This window comes from Terrapene carolina, unplaced genomic scaffold (assembly GCF_002925995.2).
Source record: "Terrapene carolina triunguis isolate 2854851 unplaced genomic scaffold, T_m_triunguis-2.0 Scaffold113, whole genome shotgun sequence".
NCBI classification, from domain to species: Eukaryota; Metazoa; Chordata; order Testudines; family Emydidae; genus Terrapene; species Terrapene triunguis.
The window spans coordinates 25,294,996-25,315,490 of NW_020664464.1; the positions used below are offsets into that span (position 1 = coordinate 25,294,996).

General features: G+C 40.8%; 1 protein-coding gene across 2 annotated transcripts in view; it reads left to right on the forward strand.

Annotated features, from left to right (window-relative positions):
• Positions 1-12,757: 12,757 nt before the first annotated feature.
• The window catches only part of SYK (spleen associated tyrosine kinase), a 74,407-nt gene continuing 66,669 nt past the window's right edge, over positions 12,758-20,495 (forward strand). For both annotated transcript variants that reach the window (XM_024214989.3, XM_024214990.3), the window contains exon 1: positions 12,758-13,234. The gene's annotated coding sequence lies outside the window, so the exon portion shown is untranslated. The remainder of the gene's footprint in view (positions 13,235-20,495) is intronic.

The window sequence follows — 20,495 nt, forward strand, 5'->3', positions numbered from 1 at the left end:
TTCTTTTAATTACTTTGAAAGCTATAGAATGAACGAGTGAGAGAATATAATCTAGGACAATGGGGTCAGTTTGCAGTATTATAAATATAACCTTTTGAAATTCAGAGCAGTCTATTCTCCTTTAGATGTGAAGGGGGACATCAGAGTTAGTGAGTCTTGTAGCTATGTAGTCTAGTTGTTGGAACACTGAACAGAGTGTTAAAAATGGGCTCTAGGCTTGTCAAAGCCTGGCTGTGAGACCTTGGACAAGTGACTTATGCTAGCAGTTTTAAAGGACCCTAATGGAGTTAGGCACCCAACTCATTTGTAAATCATGAGATTTGGGCACCTAGACCCAGATTTTAAGAGGTATTCAAGTGCCTAGAGATGCAGATAAGTTCCTAGTGGGATTTTCAAACACACCTAGGCACTTAAGTCTGAGTTAAATGCCTAGGCACTCTTGAAAATTCTACTATCCACCTAAATACTTCTAAAAATGTAGCCTCTAGTTCCCTTAAACTCCTTTGAAAATCCCTGCCTCTCTGCTTCTGTTTCCCTATTTCTAAAATGGGAATAATAAAAATAACACTTACACACCTTTGTAGAGCCCTTTGGATAAAAAGTCCGATGTGAATGAAAAGTGTCATTACTAAGCACAGAATGTAACAACACATCCCCATATTAGGGACCAAACTAAAAAATTCAAATCTAGATTTTTAAATAACCCCAAAGTCCAGGGCGGTTCACATCATTCATCTTTAATTTGTATGTATCTGTCACCCTTTTATTAACAAAAACAAGTGTTGAAGCATTTCTGTCTAAACCCCTTTGGAGGTTCTCTCTCTCTCTTGCAGGTTTGTAGCAGTGCTGTGGTGAGGACCCAAGCACACAGGAAAGGATATTCCTCACAAGTGGTTAAGCTAGCTGGACATACCATAGACTGTGTTACTTCCTTTCTCATCAGGGCCTTCCGCAGTATAGTGTCCATCAGCTATGTGACTTTTTTTAACCTAGATTGATATTTTCTCTTGGACTTGCATAGTCCCTTTTATTGCTTATCTGTGCCAACAAAACACAAACTGCATCTTTTCATGCATGTCCCTTTATCATACACAGCAAAGAAAGCGGTTCTGTGTGTCTGAGGTACTTATATGATCCTCATGACTAAGCACCTCATAATCTTCAATGTATTTACCTCACAGCTCCCTGTGAAGTAGGAAAGTAGTAGTATCCTCGTTTTAGAGAGGAGGAACTGAAACACAGAAGCTAAATGAATTGCTCAAGGTCACACAGGAAATCTGTGGTGGATCAGAGAATTTAATGTGTGTCGCCAGAGTCCCAATCTAGCATCCTAACCACCATCATTCCTCCTTGTTTGAAAATACTAGGGCTTCATCACCGAGTGAAGCAATAGCAGCAGAAGAAGAATGCCATTGCTGAGGATGAAAGAGGAATGAAGGAGGAAAGGGATTCAATGTTTGTTCCTTTCCCTTCCAGCACAGTGCCACATGTTATATTTCAGCAGGTCAGATTGCCAGTGGATGGCAGATGTCATTTGCCCATTCATACTGCAATCAACTACTGTCCCAGTCTGAAAGGGCAAAACCTGATATTCCTTATGGTACCATTAATGTTGGTTATCATTTACTAACAGCGAGAGCTAGAGAGAGCCCTTCCTTCTAAGGTCTAGTGCTGTATTTCATATCTGAACAACTTGTTCTTACTGAAGGCAGCACAGTCAATTTTTGAAATACTTCTTATAGAAACAAGAGCTAGCATTATTGTCCTGTTACAGGTAGTAGAGATGGCTGTTCTAATCTCCTATATTACAGTCACTAAGTCTCCATGGAAATCAGAAGAAACTCCACTGAAGTCACAGTAGCTACACTTGTATAAAACCAATGTAAGTGAGATCAGAATCAGGCCTACTTTTGTTTCCTATTCAAGGGACACAGTAGTGGAGCTATGAGACTCTCAGCAGTTTTGGTTCTTAGGGAGCTAAGGAGATGTTTTATGCATGGGTTTGCACCTCCTTTGAGTGAAACTCTTCTGCAGTTTCAGATTTTAGTCAATTTCCCCAGCGCTCATGAAGTGAATAAAGAAAAAATTCACCCAGTACCTGACTCCAGTTCAAGGTTCACTCAAAATGTTTTTTAACTTTGTCATATTTGGGTCATGTTTTGAGCTAGAAATGACTCTTTCCTAGCTCCATTCTGGAGCCCTGTAGGGATAGCTTTGCATGTCTTTGACTCTTCCTCTTTCTCCATTGCTATTTATAATCACACAAGCAAGCCAGGACTAATCTCTAGTGCTAAAGAAAAAGGAAAAGCACCATCTTTCTAACTCCAGCTCTCTCTGTCTCTCATATGCACCAAACAGTTGAGCTGGCTGGCTATACAGGGGGAATAATTCCTCCCAAAGTTCCCCTACCTACTGCCAACAGCAAGCTATGCCTTAAAGGCACACTGAGCCCTAAATGATTTAGTCAGATAAAAGCTTAAAGTGTGTGCACCTACACACAGAGAAAAGCATGTTATAATTTACCATTTTTCTGTCCTCCTGTCTTTCTCTCTCGCTTTTATGGTGTGGAACAAAAAGCAAGCAGTGAAATGGACTAAAATTTCAGAGATAGTAACATTTGACTGGAATTAAAGTTTGGCCTTCTTTAAGACATCCCTTTTTTTAAATACACACTGTACACATTGTCCCTTTGGGAAGAATCTCAGTGACTCATCAAATGTGACTAAATGAATGACTCTGTATAATCAGCATACTCACCAGAACAGGCTTCTGACAGATTAACAAAGTATATTTTTCTGCCCCTCCCACAAATTGTAGGCATGTGTGGATTCATACAATATTTAATGGCAGGGGAAACTCAACAAACCAGTTCCACTACAGGGAAGAGATTGTAGTGTTCAAAGCACTCTTAATAGTAAGGAAGAAATTTATTGTAAAATAAACTTTAATATAACTTTATATATATAAACTTTAATATAACAGTTATAACTTAACTGTTTTTGGAAACTTCTGAGACTAGCAATCAGTTGTTGTTCTTTCAATACTGAATCAAGCTTCAGAAACCAAAATGCAGAAGAAAACTGCTATTTAATCAACTAAAAGACATAAATAGAAGTTCACGTCTCAAGATCACAAAATTTCAGGAAACCATGCCTTCAGTTACCTGACAGCAGCAAGCAAACAAACCAAAACTGACAATGAAACCTTGAAATGATCTGTCTGGACTCTTACTACACCTCTACCCCAATATAATGCGACCCGATATAACATGAATTCGGATATAAAGCGGTAAAGCAGTGCTCCGGTGGGAGGGAGGCAGGGCTGCGCACTCTGGTGGATCAAAGCAAGTTCGATATAATGCGGTTTTACCTATAATGCGGTAAGATTTTTTGGCTCCCGAGGACAGCATTATATTGAGGTAGAGGTGTATTATGAAAAATCCTATGCTGAATATAGAAAGAAAACTAGTTCATGATGGTGGATTGACAATATTTAAGTCAGTATGAAATAAACTCAGTGTGTGTGGAGTTTTAAAGCCTACTTCATATTTATAAATTAGGCAAGTCAATCATGTTTCACTTGAAAGTAAAAATAAGGATAAGAAGCTCCACATGTCATTAGTTATTTTAGATTGTGAAAACTATTGGTTGCATTCTTAGCTTACCTACTTCATCTTGGGTGTCTGTAGTTTTCTTCCAGCTATACTAGTATTCACTGACTTCCTGACCCCAACATAACTGTGGATGTTCTCATTATCCATATAAATATCTAATCATTTTTGGAATCCTTTTAAAGTTTTGGCCTCAATGATACCTTGTGGCAATGAGTTCCATAGGCTAATACGTTTTTCCCCACAATACATTTCCTTTCATTAGTGGTTCTGTAACTTTTTTCTTTTAGAGATAGTCACCAGATCTGAAAACAGTATTTGCAGTGAAGATATATTGTTGAATTATATAATGGGGCTAGTACTATTTTCAGTGTTATTTTTATTTCATTCTTCATGCATCCTAACAGTTTGCTTGCTTGACTTCTGCTGCTTATTGAGTAAAGGTTTTCATTGGGCAGTCCACAATGACACCTAGGTTTCTTTCCTCAGTGGTAACACTAAATTTAGAACCCTGCAATATGCATGAGTAGTTGAAATGATTCCTTACAAAGTGTACGATCTGGCAATTGTCAACAGTACATTTCTGATGTCATTAATAGAGAGTGGCCTAGTGTCCAGCACACTGGACTGGGACCCAGGGACCTGAGTTCTATTTCTGGCTCTGCCACTGGCCTGCTGGGTGACCTTGGGAAAGTCACTTCACCTCTCCATGCCTCAGTTTCCCCATCTGTAAAGTGGGGATAATGATACTGACCTCCTTTGTAAAACACTTTGATTTCTACTGATGAAAAACTAAGAATTATTTTTATCATGATACAAATTCAGCTCTGTTAGGTCCTTCTCATTCTCCTCGCAGTCTTTTGCAGTTCTGATTATCCCAAATAACTTAGTTTCATCTGCAGATTTGTCACTTGATTGTTCATGCTTGTTTTCCAATCACCAAAATGTACCTTATACAACACCAGTTCTAGGAGGTAGAAAACTGGCTTAACCAGCCTGTTGAGGATTGTCCCAGCATAGGGGAATTCCCAAATGGAATAGGGCCAAGAAAATTAGCTCTATGCCACCTCCTTGCCATGCCCTAACATAAGAGGAATGGCTGAGAGAAAAGGGGCATGGCTGGAATGCCTCTGTACTCAGGTAATCCCCAGCTAGTGGAATGGTTTCTTGGTCCCCAAGGCTGCTCTACATTGTTCCTTGAGACCAGACCAGCCACCAGGAGTCTGAGGATCAGGAAGCCTTCACAGCTCCTATTCTACCCCCTAAGCAGTGCTAGGTGCAGAATAGGGACCTGAGAATCTGGCCCCTAGTAAGTATGTTGGAAAAACCCACCTTGTGACATGTTGAAAACTGATTATTTATTCTTTATTTTCTGTCTTTTAACCAACTTCTAATCAATGACTCCATAACTGCTTAGTTTTCTTAATAGCTTCTTGTTAGGGGCTTTGTCACAGACTTTTAAAGTCCAAGTATCTACCAGTTCCCCTTTATGTAAATTTTTTTGACACACTCCAAAAATTCTACTAGATTACAGGCAGATAAACTCTGCTTGTTTGTCCTTATCATATCTTGTTTTTTTCTAATTATTTCACTCATTAATCTCAAGATATGCACCATATTTTGATCTTGTTTCAAATATTCTTATAATTGCTACAACCACATGAGTCAAACTGACAACTAGAAATAGGGATAGTGGACAAGCAGAGAAATAAAATAGGGACTGGCCCAAACTTTTGCCCTAACTTTGAACCAACTACTCCTGATGCTTTCTAAGATCAATAAGGTTTGGATAAATATACTTGAGGTTAGTCAAGAATGTTGTATGTTTTAAATGACCATAATTGTATGCAGTCAAAATAATGTAAATGTAAACTTAGCATTAGTTCTGAACCCATTCATTTCTATCTTGGTAAGTAGAAAATATGGGATTTTCAACCACGTTATACAGCAAGCAATATTGCCTCTGATGTGTTTTCCCCCACACTATCAATTCACATCAGCAAATCTATATATACCCAAAGCAAGCATAATGCTAATAAAGTTTGCGGATGACACAAAGCTGGGAGGTATTGCCAATACAGAGAAGGACCAGGATATCATACAGGAAGATCTGGATGACCTTTTAAACTGGAGTAATAGTAATAGGATGAAATTTAATAGTGAAAAGTGCAAGGTCATACATTTAGGGATTAATAACAAGAATTTTTGTTATAAGCTGGGGATGCATAAGTTGGAAGTAACAGAGGAGGAGAAGGACCTCAGAGTATTAGTTGATCACAGGATGCCTATGAGCCGCCAATGTGATATGGCCATGAAAAAAGCTAATGTGGTCTTGGGATGCATCAGGCGAGGTATTTCCAGTAGAGATGAGGAGGTGTTAGTACCTTTATACAAGGCACTGGTGAGACCTCATCTGGAATACTGTGTGCAGTTCTGGTCTCCCATGTTTAAGAAGGATGAATTCAAACTGGAACAGGTTCAGAGAAGGGCTACTAGGATGATCCGAGGAATGGAAAACCTGTCTTATGAAAGGAGACTCAAAGAGCTTGGCATGTGTAGTCTAACCAAAAGAAGGCTGAGTGGAGATATGATTGCTCTCTATAAATATATCAGAGGAATAAATACCAGGGAGGGAGAGGAATTACTTAAACTCAGTACCAATGTGGACACAAGAACAAATGGATATAAACTGGCCATCAGGAAGTTTAGACTTGAAATTAGATGAAGGTTTCTAACCATCAGAGGAGTGAAGTTCTGGAACAGCCTTCCAAGGGGAGCAGTGGGGGCAAAAGATATATCTGGCTTCAAGACTAAGCTTGATAAGTTTATGGAGGGGATGGTATGATTGGATAGCCTAATTTTGGCAATTAATTGGTCTTTGACTATTAGCGGTAAATATGCCCAATGGCCTGTGATGGGATGTTAGATGGGGTGGAATCTGAGTTACTACAGAGAATTCTTTCCTGGGTGTCTGGCTGGTGAGTCTTGCCTACATGCTCAGGGTTTAGCTGATCGCCATATTTGGGGATGGGAAGGAATTTTCCTCCAGGGCAGATTGGCAGAGGCCCTGGGGGGTTTTCGCCTTCCTCTGCAGCGTGGGGCACAGGTCACTTGCTGCAGGATTCTCTGCACCTTGAAGTCTTTAAATGATTTGAGGACTTCAAACGCTCAGACATAGATTAGGGGTTTGATACAGGAGTGGGTGAGTGAGATTCTGTGGCCTGCGGTGTGCAGGATGTCAGACTAGATGATCAGTTCTAGGAAGCAGTTCTGCAGAAAAGGACCTAGGGGTTACAGTGGACAAGAAGCTGGATATGAGTCAACAGTGAGTGTGCCCTTGTTGCCAAGAAGGCTAACGGCATTTTGGGCTGTATAAGTAGGGGCATTGCCAGATCGAGGGACGTGATCATTCCCCTCTATTCGACATTGGTGAGGCCTCATCTGGAGTACTGTGTCCAGTTTTGGGCCCCACACTACAACAAGGATGTGGAAAAATTGGAAAGAGTCCAGCAAAGGGCAACAGAAATTATTAGGGGGCTGGAACACATGACTTATGAGAAGAGGCTGAGGGAACTGGGATTGTTTAGTCTGCAGAAGAGAAGAATGAGGGGGGATTTGATAGCTGCTTTCAACTACCGGAAAGGAGGTTCCAAAGAGGATGGATCTAGACTGTACTCGGTGATACTTGATGACAGAACAAGGAGTAATGGTCTCAAGTTGCAGTGGGGGAGGTTTAGGTTGGATATTAGAAAAAACTTTTTTACTAGGAGGGTGGTGAAGCACTGGAATGGGTTACCTAGGGAGGTGGTGGAATCGCCTTCCTTAGAGGCTTTTAAGGTCAGGCTTGACAAAGCCCTGGCTGGGATGATTTAGTTGGGAATTGGTCCTGCTTTGAGCAGTGGGTTGGACTAGATGACCTCCTAAGGTCCCTTCCAACCCTGATATTCTATGATTCTATGATCATAATGGTCCCATCTGACCTTAAAGTCTATGATTCTATAATCAACAGGCTTTCACACTGACAGTTAAATTGCCTATCTATCTTAGCAGGCTGAGGGATTCATTTTTTGTTTTTCCTCACTTTAATTCTTGTTTAACAGCATTTCATTTTCCCTTTAGACTGCCACCATTGTAGTCCCCTCCCATCCAGCTATATGTAGGTGAAATCCCAATAGCAACATAAAAAGTTAGTACTTATATGTATGAAATCTCTTAGGGCCTGTTACTTATTTACAGTTAGACTCTTTTATATTGCTCAGGCAGCATAAAGAAACCTTAGTGTAAATGAGAATCCAATCATTACTCTTTGCTCCTTGTGATCTAAGTCCAAAACTCCGTTCATTCTGACTCTAATACAGCACACTTGTTTTTGTGCGACAATGTCCCTTTCAGGCTATCAGCTTTTAATTTTCTCCAATTTTGTTTACCGTTGTACTAACAGTGAATTACTGCTTCTTTCAGTAGTTAATAACTCTCAACTGACATATATATAGTACAGGATGTGATTGAATTCAATAAATTTTATTTAAATTTTCTTTTCCTTATCAAAATGAGTCGCTTCTCTCTTCCTCTGTACACTCAATGGAGCCCAATCCTGCTGACATTTACTACTGGCATAGAGCTTCCTCCCATGAGTTGTTCCTTTGACTTAAATGGGGCTAGTCACCACAGTAAGTGCTATACCAGATATGTTCACTTTCAAAATGAAATATTTCAAGGTTTCATTTCAAAAATTGCCTAATTTCTTTTTTAAAATTCTTAAAAAAAAAAAAAAAAAAAAAAAAAAGACACCCCAAACCAATTGTCTTGTTTCAGGTTGAACAACTTGTTCCAAGTTGAACAACAATAGCTTTGGCTCACCCAAAACAAACTTTGTTTTTGGTTTTGCCAGAGAGCCAAAAAATCAAGAAGCTGAGGAGATAAATGAGGAGCAGCCCTTTAATGGGGGGAGGGGGGATGTCGAAAGGAAGCCCTGCTTGTGTGCAGTAGCAGCTCCTAGGGAAGTTGAGGAAACTCAGTTTGGAGTAGGAGAAGCCATGGGGAGTAGGAGCAACTCCAGAAGAAATGGGAAGAACAGAAGAACATCTCAAGACAATGCTAGAAGTAGGGTCTGGTGCAATGGGCAAATGAGGACACTGATGCCACTCCCATTATACTTGTACGTACTGAAGATAGGTTCTCTTCTCTAAGAAGCTCCACATTCTTGGCCAGGCTTATGTGGCTTTGGCTGCTCAAGGTAGTGAATGAGGCTCAGCTTGCTGAGAGTTATCTCAAAGTGAAGAGCTGAGCAGGTGTTCTCTTAACTGTCTCTGCATTCCTGTGGGGGCATCTCCCAAGCTGGGGCCCACTGCAATCATAGGTGGTACAGCCTGATGGAATCAGCCCTGAGTGCTATGGTCTAATTGGATCAGGTTGCAAGGACAGAGGATTTTTGGGACTTCCTCCTGCAGATGAAATGTAATGAGAAATACAAAATTAATTACTGATTATGTTGTTATACTGGTGTCCCCTTTGTGCATTCACATTGAACTAGTTGGTCACAGATTCCTAACATCTATCAAATACTTTCAGAAGCACCATGCATACTGTGTTTTCTTTAGCAAGCTACACACTTTCCACAAAAAGACGAATGATTTGAATTGACTGATAGCTGGCATCCTTTGCACAGAGTATAATAGTACATAGTAGAAAGAGTTTGTTGGTTAACAAATTTGAAGATTTTCCACTCCACCCACAAAAAAGTCAATATATTTGTATTTGAGGTACATCTTTACATTTACTTGCATTAAGTCTCATGTGAAGTGCTAACAATGATTTTAAAAAATAGAGGGGTAAAAATGTAGACAGCCTCATGGAATTCCAATTTCCTTTGCTTGAATCCTCCTATGTTGCTCATACATAACCTGGGATCATGCTGTACCATATATTTCAATGCGGATTTCTGCTTAAAAGCTAATGGTACAATATGCCCCCTGATCTTGATAATGGTTTTCAAAAGCCATTTTAACCAGATTATGCTCCATTCACAGAGGGAGGGTGGGACTGTGCCATCCAAAATTATAATCAGGATTTTTAAATGGTTTCTTGGAATAGTTTATTTATTTATTTATTTATTTATTTTGGGGTATAGTTTAGGCAGAACCTATGGGCAATGGGCCTACAGCACAGTGAGTGCCAGAAGATTGCCCAATAGGAAAGAACCAGAAACAGAGGTATACTCCTCAGATAAATACCCTCCTTAGTATAGTTAGGACAGGGGCAAGCAAACTTTTTGGCCTGAGGGCTGCATCGGGTCTTGGAAATTGTATGGAGGGCCGGTTAGAGGAGGGAGTCGTGGCCCGGCCCCCACCTCCTATCTGCCCCCCCCCGGACTCCTGCCCCATCCAACCCCCCCTGTTCCCTGATGCCCCCCCCCGGGACCCCTGCCCCATCCAACCCCCCCTCCTTCCTGACTGCCCCCCTGGGACCGCTGCCCCCATTCAACCCCCTATTCCCCCCCCGACCGCCCCGAGCCCTATCTACATCCCCGTCCCCTGACCAACCCCCCGAACTCCCCTGCCCTCTATCCCAGAGGTCTCCAAAGTGGGGTGCGCAAGAGGATCCGTGGGGGTGCGCGGCAGGAGGAGCGCCTTTTTTTTTTCTTCGTCAGGCGGGAGTCCAAACGGCTTTCTTTTCTTTTTTTGCTGTGGCAAAAATGGTAGAGCTGGCGCGGCAGGGTGTGCGTGCTCAAATTTTTTTTACTGATAGGGGTGCGCGATCAAAAAAGTTTGGAGACCACTGCTCTATACAAACCCCCCCTGCTCCCTTGCCCCCTTACTGCGATGCCTGGAGCACTGGTGTCTGGCGGCGCTACAGCTGCACCGCCGCCACCACGCAGCTCAGACCACAGCTCTGCAGCTGCGCTGCCCCCAAGCTGAGGCTGCGGGGGAGGAGGAACAGCGGGGGAGGGGCCGGGGGCTAGCCTCCCAGGCCAGGAGCTCGGGGGCCGTGCAGGACGGTCCCACGGGCCGGATGTGGGCCCACCCCTGAGTTAGGAGATGCCAGAATTTAGAACTTTCAGGCTCTAAGGTTTGTAAGGTTTTTCTTCCATGTTGTGATAAAAAAAGAGTTAGTAGATTCCTATATAGAAAATAAGAACCTGTTCCCTCCACTAGGCAGCAAGTGTGAAAGGTTGAAGAAACCTCTGAGCTTCCCAAGGAGCTTTCACCAGCGGGAAGGTTACTATTAGAGAGTGATCTGAATAGCCTAATTAAGTGGTCACCACTAAATGCAAGGTAATACATCTGGGAACAAGGAATGCAGGCTACACTTACAGGCGGGGAGGTTGTCTTGGAAAGCAGTGACTCAGAGAAGGACTTTGGAGGTCATTGTACACAATGCCTGAGCATGAACTCAGTATAATATTAACGCAATCTTTAGATGTATAAAAAGGGGGATGGAGTAGGGGAATGATCTTGCTCTGTACATAGCATTGGTAAATCACTACTGGAAAACTGTGTCCAGTTCTGGTACCCCCATTTCAAGAAGGATATGGAAACACTGTAGAGAGTTCAAAGGAAGGCCACAAAAGAGATCTAAAGGTTGGAAATCAAGCCTCACATTACAAAGCTTGAAGAGTTCAACCTATTCAGCTTATCACAGAGAAGGTTGAGAGGTGACTTGATCAATGTGTCTAGGCACTTACACATAAAACATATCTGATAGTGGGGGCGCTTCATTCTTGTTGACAAAGGCTTAACAAATTCAAGGGCTAGAAGCTGAAGTTAGACGAATTCAGCCTTGAAATAAGGTACAATTTCCTAGCTCTGAGGATAATTAAACATTGGAATAGCTCACCCAAAGAGGTGGTGGACTCACCATTGCTTGGAGTTCTCAAGACAAGAGTAGACAGTTTTAAAAGATATGATTTAATCCAGTTCTGCAATGCCATTGCCTAGCCAGTTATTCCCCATTTGGTATTTGGGTTTTTTTTTCTTAGTGCAGTACTTTGAACTTGTCTTTATTAAATCTCATTGATTTCAGACCAATTCTCCAATGTATCAAGGTCATTTTGAATTCTAATCCTGCAAAATATTTACAATTCCTCACACCTTTGTCATTTGCAAATTTTATAAGTGTACTCTCAACTTCATTATCCAAGTTGTTAATGCAAATATTGAATAGTAACAGACAGCCCCCACTGTACCCCATAACTACTCTTTGGGTACACTTTTCCAACTAGTTGTGCACCCATGTTATAATAATTTCATGTAGACCACATACAACACACATTGAATATGAATCAACAACATGATGCAGTTGCATAAAAGGCTAATATCATTCTGAGATGTCAGAATAGGAGTGTCATTTGTAAGTCCCAGGAGGTAATTGTTCCACTCCACTTGGCACTAGTGAAGCGTCAGCTGGAGTATCATATTCAGTTTTTGGCATCACACCATACCTTCAGAAAGATGTGAACACTGGAGAGAGTCCAGAGGAAAGTAACAAAAAGGATAAGAGGTTTGGAAAACAGGAAAGACTGAAAGAATAGGGCATGTTTCTTCTAAAGAAGAAGAGGCTGGGGATGGACACCTGCTAAGAATCTTCAGATACATTAAGGGCAGTTATGAAGAGGCTGGTTATCAACTGTTATCCATGTCCACTGAAGGTAAGATGAGGTAATGGGCTGGATGTCCAGTAAAAGAGAGTTAGGTTGGATATTAGGAAACACTTTCTAAGGATAAGGCTAGGTAAGCACAGGAAAAGGTTATCTCAGGAGGTGGTGGAATCCCTCTCACTGGATGTTTTTAAGAACAAGTTAGAAGACAGCTGTCAGGGATGGTCTAGGTTTACTTGGTGTTGCCTCAGTCAAGGGGGCTGGACTTGATAACCTCTCCACCTCCCCCTTCCAGTCTTTTTTTTTTTTTTTTTTTTTTTTGATTCTATGAAACCCAGTGTGGGTGGGTTCCCTTGAACTCTTTTGGACTAGAAAGGAAAGTGGGAAGGATTATTTTGCAGATCCCTAATGAAACTGGCCTGGGGGAAAGGCAAGAGAGGGAGGTGTGGAATTGCGGGAAGTGTTTCACAGGGACGGATTAGAGGCTGCAGACAGGAAAGGGAGAAGAAGACAGCTGCGGCAAAGCCACCCAACGCCGAGCTGGTGCATCCTGGCTGGGGAAGCCGGTGGCCTCCCTGAACTTGTCAAGGCTGTTAAGCAAATGAAGGGGGGAGCAGCTGCGGTCCTGCCCAATGAGGAAGTGTGTGAGCTGAAACCAGGCTGGGAGGAAGTAGCCGAGGCTGCCGCAGAAAATGAGGAAGCGAAGGTTTCGCTGAACGCAGGTCCGGGAGGCAGCGCGCTGGAGCCGAGCCGGGACCCCCGCAGCAGGGCACAGCGGCTGCTGCCTCCGCCCCTCCGCTTCCCTTTGTGCTGCTCCTGGGCTGGGGGTGTCCCCTCGGGGGACCCGCCCAGCTGAGGTGTGGACGCTCCGGCAGCCTCGCCGAGGGGGCTCAGCCGCAGTTTGCCCGCGGCCACCAGCCCGCCTCGCTCAGCCGGGGAAGGGCGCCGCACCCAGGGAGGTTTCCCTCCCCCCGGCCAGGATCCCTGCGGATTGACAGCCCGCGGCGCTCCCCATTCGCCGTGCCTAGGTAAGAGCCGCTGCCTGCTCCGGCAGGTGAGGGAGCCCTGGGCGAGACGCGCTGGCAGGGGCACGCTCGGGAGTCCGGTTGGCTCCGAAAGCAAAGACACGGGTTGTCCCTTTTGTGGCCCTGCAGCTAGTCTGTCACTCGCTGATCTGAGAGCGGGGAAGCTTCGCGGCTAGACTGGGCTGCAGTTGTCAGTAACACGTTAGGAAAGGGACACGCACGGGATGAACAAACCCATAGCATGGATCAATTTCTTCCGCCTTCGCTTTCAAGGTGCTTTATAACTAACAGCTCAGCATCTCCTTACACCCTTTAAATACAGCTTGGGAGGATATTTTGCCCCGTTCCAAGCACGTTTGGGTTGAATCAAGTAACAACATTTAGTAGAGAGGGGCCCCAAGTTGCAAAATTCACATTCCCCCCCCCCCCCCCCCAAGTTCTGAGGTGTTCAAATCTGCAATTTTGTTTGGGCCCAACCCTAAAATAACATTTACATTTCCTTCACACCTAAAAGCCAAGTTTGCCCAACTAGGTTTCTTTGTTACATCCTATGCTTACTTTTTATGTATAATTTGAAAAACAGTGGAGTAAATGATATAGGGAAAAATACACACCATACCACGGCAAATCAAAAATACAAATTAGTCAGTCAAAATTATTACTGACACTTTAAAAAAATACTTTAACACCAAAAAGCAATATAAGGAGGCATATTCCACTAAACTGCTTACTATGAAAACAAATAAAATTTACCAGTTTGAAAGCAAACAAAAAACTCTGTAAATTACAACTGTCTTTAAAATCGACACAAACCAGTATTTAAGTAAATGAGCATAGTTAGATACATGAATGTGAAACTGATTTGTTCAGTGAACATAACAAACAATGCTCACGGTTTGCATGGGATGAAGTTACAGGGATGCTAAATACAATATATTAATTCAGGGTTTTAAAGCCTAACAATTTTTTTTGGTCAAATGTCTTTGATGATTTTTTTCCAAGAAAAAAAAATTGCAGAATATTATTAGACACACTGAAATGAGTTGGATGCAGTCACCACTATTTTTTTCAGTTTTACAAAAGTGAAACTCCATTGACTTTAATAGAGTCACAGGTACATAAAACTGGCCGAGTATAGCAAGTGGTATGTCAGGCCAATTTTGGGGCCAATCCAGCATTTCCTTTCTTAGGCACAAATACTACCGACTTCAGTGGAGCAGGATCAAGCCCAAAATCACATTCCCTAATTTGGTTTAATTATATGGTAATTTTGGAAAGAATCTCCCTCTTATGACAAATTTTCCCCCATAATTCAACAAGCCATTTACATTTTCACTCATAATTTTTGTTAATATCCTTTATTTTGGGCTTTGTCTTGCAAGCCCTCCAGGTACAAAGTATTTAAATTTCCTGGACCTTTGGACCCAAATGTGCAGTCTGATCCACATGCATTGACCCTGCACAGATCTGATAAGAAGATCAGGGCCATAAACTGTTACAGCCTGAGAGCACTTGGAGTGGGTACTTTTACAGGAACTATGACGCTTTCCTTTCTCAGCCATTCGTTAAGCTTAAGACTGATAAATGCAGAAATAAGGAAGCTTGAGACATGAGTGTTTTTATTTTCTGACAGTTTTTTTTGTGGAGAGGAAGGTTAGGAGGAAGGCCTCATCTTGAATAGATAAAACAACTTGGAATAAATGTTTTAAAACCATTTTAGGAAGATCAGAATGACTAAACTAATGATTAATATTTGCTCTTATTTTCATGTTCAGTTAAAGGAATCATTAAAATCCATAATTGTATTTTATAAAGCTTTCAGGTTTTGTTTCTACTAAAAATATTAAAGCCCAGTAAAATCAAAAATGTAAATTTTACTCGGTTACATTTCTATTTTCAAGTCATCATGGTTGTACTAATGTAACTGAGAGCAGAATTTGATCTAAAGTCTGGGGGGCGGGTTATTTTTGGAAGCAGTTAATAGGCGTCTTTTAAAAAGTACAAGGAGCCAAAAAAAAAAATTAAGAGTGGTGCTAACGTTATAATGTTTTTAACTTTAGTGACTACACTATAATGGCACTGATGCATTTGATTCCTTTTTTCTCTTTGTATGAGTCTGATGCTGTTTGAGAATGTTATTTGTTAATTTTGATTTTTGTAAGTGTGCCTAATCTACAGACTGATTCAAAACCTAATAAAGTTATTAGAAAGACTCCCACTGATGTCACCAGGCTTTGGATCAGGCCCTAGAGGCAGAGGAACACAGGGAGTGACTAAGCCAAATACTTCCTCCATTTGCACTTGTTTAAATTCAGAGTAACCCCAGTGAAGTAAAGAAAATGAATCAAACTACTATCGTAACCGAGAGAGCAAAATTTGGCCCTTAGAAAATATGTGAATGTTAATGGAATATTATAGATCCATTTCCCTCATTTGACTGAAGTAACTCCACTAATAGCAATGGAATATTCCATATTTACACACTGGTGTAACTGAGCAAAGAACTGAGCCCTGCATAATTAATTAGCCAAGGATTTCAATGAGGCTACTCAAGTACTTTGTAAATTGGGGCCAAAGTGCTTAAAACCTCTCAGGATCAGGCCCTAGAAACTTATCTCATCAAGTCTACCTCAAATGATCATTTATTCAGTTTTGGCCTGATCCTGTAATATCTTATCAGTGTGAGTTGTTGATCCCATGTAAGTCAGTGGATCCAGTCGTGTGAGTAAAGACTTCTCTCACATGGACAAGGGTTTGCAGAGTCAGGTCCTTTAGTTGTAAACTGAAAAATATTGTTTTATTATAAGAAAAGAAATTTCACATTACAAATCCTATTTTCATTTGAAATAACAAGAACATCTTTTTAAATGTATCACCTTACAGTTATTGAAAATCCTCTCTTCTCTTTTGGTATATGAGTAATCCCACTGATTACGCCCATAAGTAAAGACAAATCATGTGATTAAGCTTTGCAGGATCGGACCCTGCACACTATCTGCATAGTGGAACACTTGAGGAATACACTGAGCAATTATTACTGGTTTTGTTAGTAGTATAATTTTGGAAATGCAAACAGATATTTTGTTGCAAAGGTATAGTTAAAATTACAGAAATAAAATGCTGAAGTTAAGCTTCCAACAACGTTAACTTGCTCGTATGGTATATGTTTTTATGATTTACACCTTATAACACAAAGAAGATATGCATTTAATGAGAAAAAAAAGACAAAATTCTATGTGTGCTTTATAGCTGAATTAATGTTGCACTTGGACCCCTCATTTTTGCATTCCCAAACTTTTTGTAATTTTAAGTGAGCAATTGCAACACTTCATTATCATGATGTTTTAACCTTAGTGGAAACTAAAATTCGCTCATTGGGGGTGAATCCACTAAGCGTATACAAGGCATTGTTGTTGCAGGGAGGTGCAAGTTTTGCTTCTGTAGGGCAGAGAGATCAATCCAGATCTCACTATAAGATTATGGAGAAATATACATACATTTGATACAAAATATCTCCTACTGCAGTGGAATGAAGTTACGTTATAAAGTTTTTAGCCTCTCTTTTGATTATTGTTCACATTCCAAAGTTAAAAATAGGTTATAACTTCCTGTCCATATAGTCAAATTGACTAGATGAGCGCTGCAAAAAAGCATAGAGAAGAAAAAGTGTTTTAACTTTATGGTTTGCATTTTTGTATAACTGCACATGATTTCATTTGGCTTGCACTTTTGCCGCTGTATGTTTTTATCCTTTTGCAAAGCGGTGAGATTTGTAGCATTGCAATATGAAAATTCAGCCTGTTGTGAAGCAGCTCTTAGGTTGGTAATGCAGCTTACCCTGTCACGAACCCCCAGTGTGGGTGGGGATAGGTTGGGGAAGCAGGTGCAATAATGGCAGGAAGTGTAAGAATAAAAAGTGTACCAGGGAAATAAGTATTATAGAATTATACAAATACTTAAGGATTATAAAGCACAGAAGCATTTTCTAAACCTTTTAAAAAACTGCATTAAAACCTTTACTTCACAGTACAGATTCATCACATTTAGCAGTGCTTTCTTTCCCCCACATATACACATTCTTTTTTAATCCCCTTGGTTATGTGTTGTTTTAAGTTGCTGGGGTAAGTGAGATAAGACTACGATCAAGATCCATATTCTGGCCTCATCTACACAGTCGTTTGGAAGTCAGTGGAGTTCCTCTCCACTTAAAATTATGTAACTGAGAGCAGAATCAGACTTTAAGGTAGTTAATTTAAAATTACACCACTGAGTAAAGCAATCAGATTCTGCTCTCATTTACACAAATTTAAATCAAGAGGGACTCTATTGACTTTGATGGAATTACTGTCAATTTAAAATGATGTCACAGAGGGAAACTGACTCTCTAGAGTTACTTTTAATTTAAATTAGTGAATTGAGAGTAGAATTTGGCACAAAGTACAGATGGTTTTTCAAAGTTGTACTATATTCTGATATAGCAACATTTAAATTAAAAATCCAGTGTGGGAGTTTTATGTGTAAAGATCAGGAAAATGCGCAGTAGTTTGATTTGCACTCACCAGTGCAGGTACATGCTCTTAGAGCTCTTGTGCATTTCAGTACTCCCACTTTTGAAAATGTGGCCCTTGATCATTGATGTGTGAACTGAGACCGTTTATTTCACTCAATGAAAAGGATGATTTTGACATGGTGGGAAGAACTTTTGAATATAAAATCTCCTCCAACATCTAAGCCTTGTTACATATGATACATTTTAAAGAAGATAATGGGCAATTAATGCAGTATATGCTTGAGTTAAAAGGGAAAATTTTACTGCACATCAAAGCAGATATGTGAATTCAATAGGATGCCTTTTGCTAGGAGGACTGTAAAACAGATAGTAGCGTGTGGCAATTATTTTGTAAATCAGATAATTGGGTTAGCTGTCTTTTAGATCAAGGGAATGTCCAATACATTGACAGGAAATATGTCATTTTTATCCAAACTATGACCAATTTTTGTTTAAAATAGAGTCCTAGTCTGAGGTTGTCAGGGTGCCAGGAAGCCATGTATGGAAAAAGTGATTGGTAAAGAGGGAACTCTTTTGGAGTGACAGGTAAATCTTTTATTCTCAGTTCTGACACGGGCTTTGTGTGTCATGCAATGCCTGGGCAAACTGGACTTGATGAGTGGACAGAAAGAATAGTAAGGGTCTGATGGACATAAAAATCCCCACAAAAGTGATACAGAAAAATGTGCCAAAAGAGGAGGGCACAGTTTCCACTATAATATCCACTGGATATTTTTATGTGTAGCAGCAACAGTAGGCATGAATACTGTTTAGTAGAGACATCCCATGCCCAAACAAAGGCAAACGGCCATAACATCAGTACTCTAGAAGCAAATTCCTATATTGGCTTTTTTCTGGCAAGTGTCAAGCTGCACTGACAGTGAAGTCAGCAAGTAACCAGACCTGGTGTTCCAGCAACTCTCAATGACCTCAAGGGCAGGCAACCAAAAGAACCATCATAAGCCCAGGAGAAAGAAAAAGCAAGTGACCAGCTAATCAGTGGTGAAGATGTTCTGAGTGGCATGGATTAGAGGATGAGGGAACAAGAGCAGCTTTGAAAACAAGAGCAGCTGGTATCATAGATATTAGAGAATATTTTAGAAGCTAAGGGATATGGAGATCTAACGGGTGTCAGGTAATCATAATACTCTGATCCAGATCCAGCAGCTAGGATATAATGAACCTCAGTGGTACCAGTATTAGTCATTCTTCCATACCTGATGTAGTGGGCACTGTACAGTCATTTACATTCAGATCACTTTGCAATACAATAGCTAATATTGCTGAGAAGACAGCACAAGAGAACACTTTTGGCTACCAAATATTTTCCCAATCTGGCAGCTTCTTATAGCAACAGCAATGCAAAAACTAGAGACATATTGCCCATTGGCCCAGAACACTCTGGGGCCAGGTGCATCCTCTTTCTGCCAAGAATGAGAAAGGGGCCTTTATCAAGAGAAATTTTCCTCCCATTGTGAGACTATTTTTGATTGCCTCATAAAATAAAGCGAATAAATTTCAGCAGTTTTAGCTGAGCTGTTTGTTCTGTGAATACAGAATGCTGTCTGGAGGACACAAAGCTAGATCTTCTCTAGAATAGTTTAGACTAGTGACATACTGAAGTACTAGGAGTGGTTAGAAGCCTTTTATTCCACAACATGTCCTTCAGATATGTGTCCTGGTTGGTTGAAGGCCAGCCAGGAAGAACTGGCTCCACTGTTGGAGGAAAGTGTAAATGCCTCTTTTAGGGAGGCAGGTTGATGGCTTCTCTTACGGAAGCCATTATGTGGGCTTTGCTTAAGAAACCAACCCTTAATGTTCACAATCTGACTAACTGTTAGCCAGTATAACATCCTCTATTAGTAACATTTTTATTATTTTTTTTTCTTTGGCTCTTTCTTGGTGGAACCTTTTCCTTTGGGTCTGAACTTGTCTGCCAGCATGATTGTCTGCATGGACACAGGGGAAATGTAAATCGCACCCTTTCTATACCAGTGAGGGTTAATCTCACCTGTTTCCTGTTGATACCTTAATCTTAGAAAAATGAGACTAACTCAGTATACTTCAGCAAAGTTTACCAGGAATATTGATGGAGAAGCTTTTTTCAGTGTACTGTAATCCTTTCTGTCCTAGGAGATGAGAAGGCTGACTAACTTGTTCGTGAAAGTCCCATCTTAGTTTTGCACTTACTTTTAAATAAGATACTGCAAATTGTGTTTATCAGTATAGATCTTGTGTCCAGTGACATCTGTCTGAATGAGGAAAGGGCCTGATTCTGCCACTTGTATTTGCATTGAGTTGCATCTTAGTCGAATATGACTATTCACAGAGCAAGTTAATTCTCAGTGTAAGGACAGTGAAATGGGCCCAAAGTGAGCAAAGTGCTCATTTAGATGTCTGTCTAGTTTAGTATTAATCTCGCTTGATGTGATCTGAGAGACTACCCAAAGAAGAAAAATACCTGGAGAGATGCAACACTTTAGAAAATAGTTTAACAGCAAGTTTCAGTGCAATGAATGAAATAGTGTATGATTTAAGCCTTCTTACTTTAAGAATACATGGTTATGGTGGTTGATAATAGCTCTTTATTTAAGGTGAACACTATTATTTATGTTATAGTTTTTAGAACTGAATTTAAGGCTGAGATGTTCAAAGCTGAGTAGGGGAATGGGAGTCAAAATTCTTTAGGCAACTTTGAACATCTCAGCTTGAAAC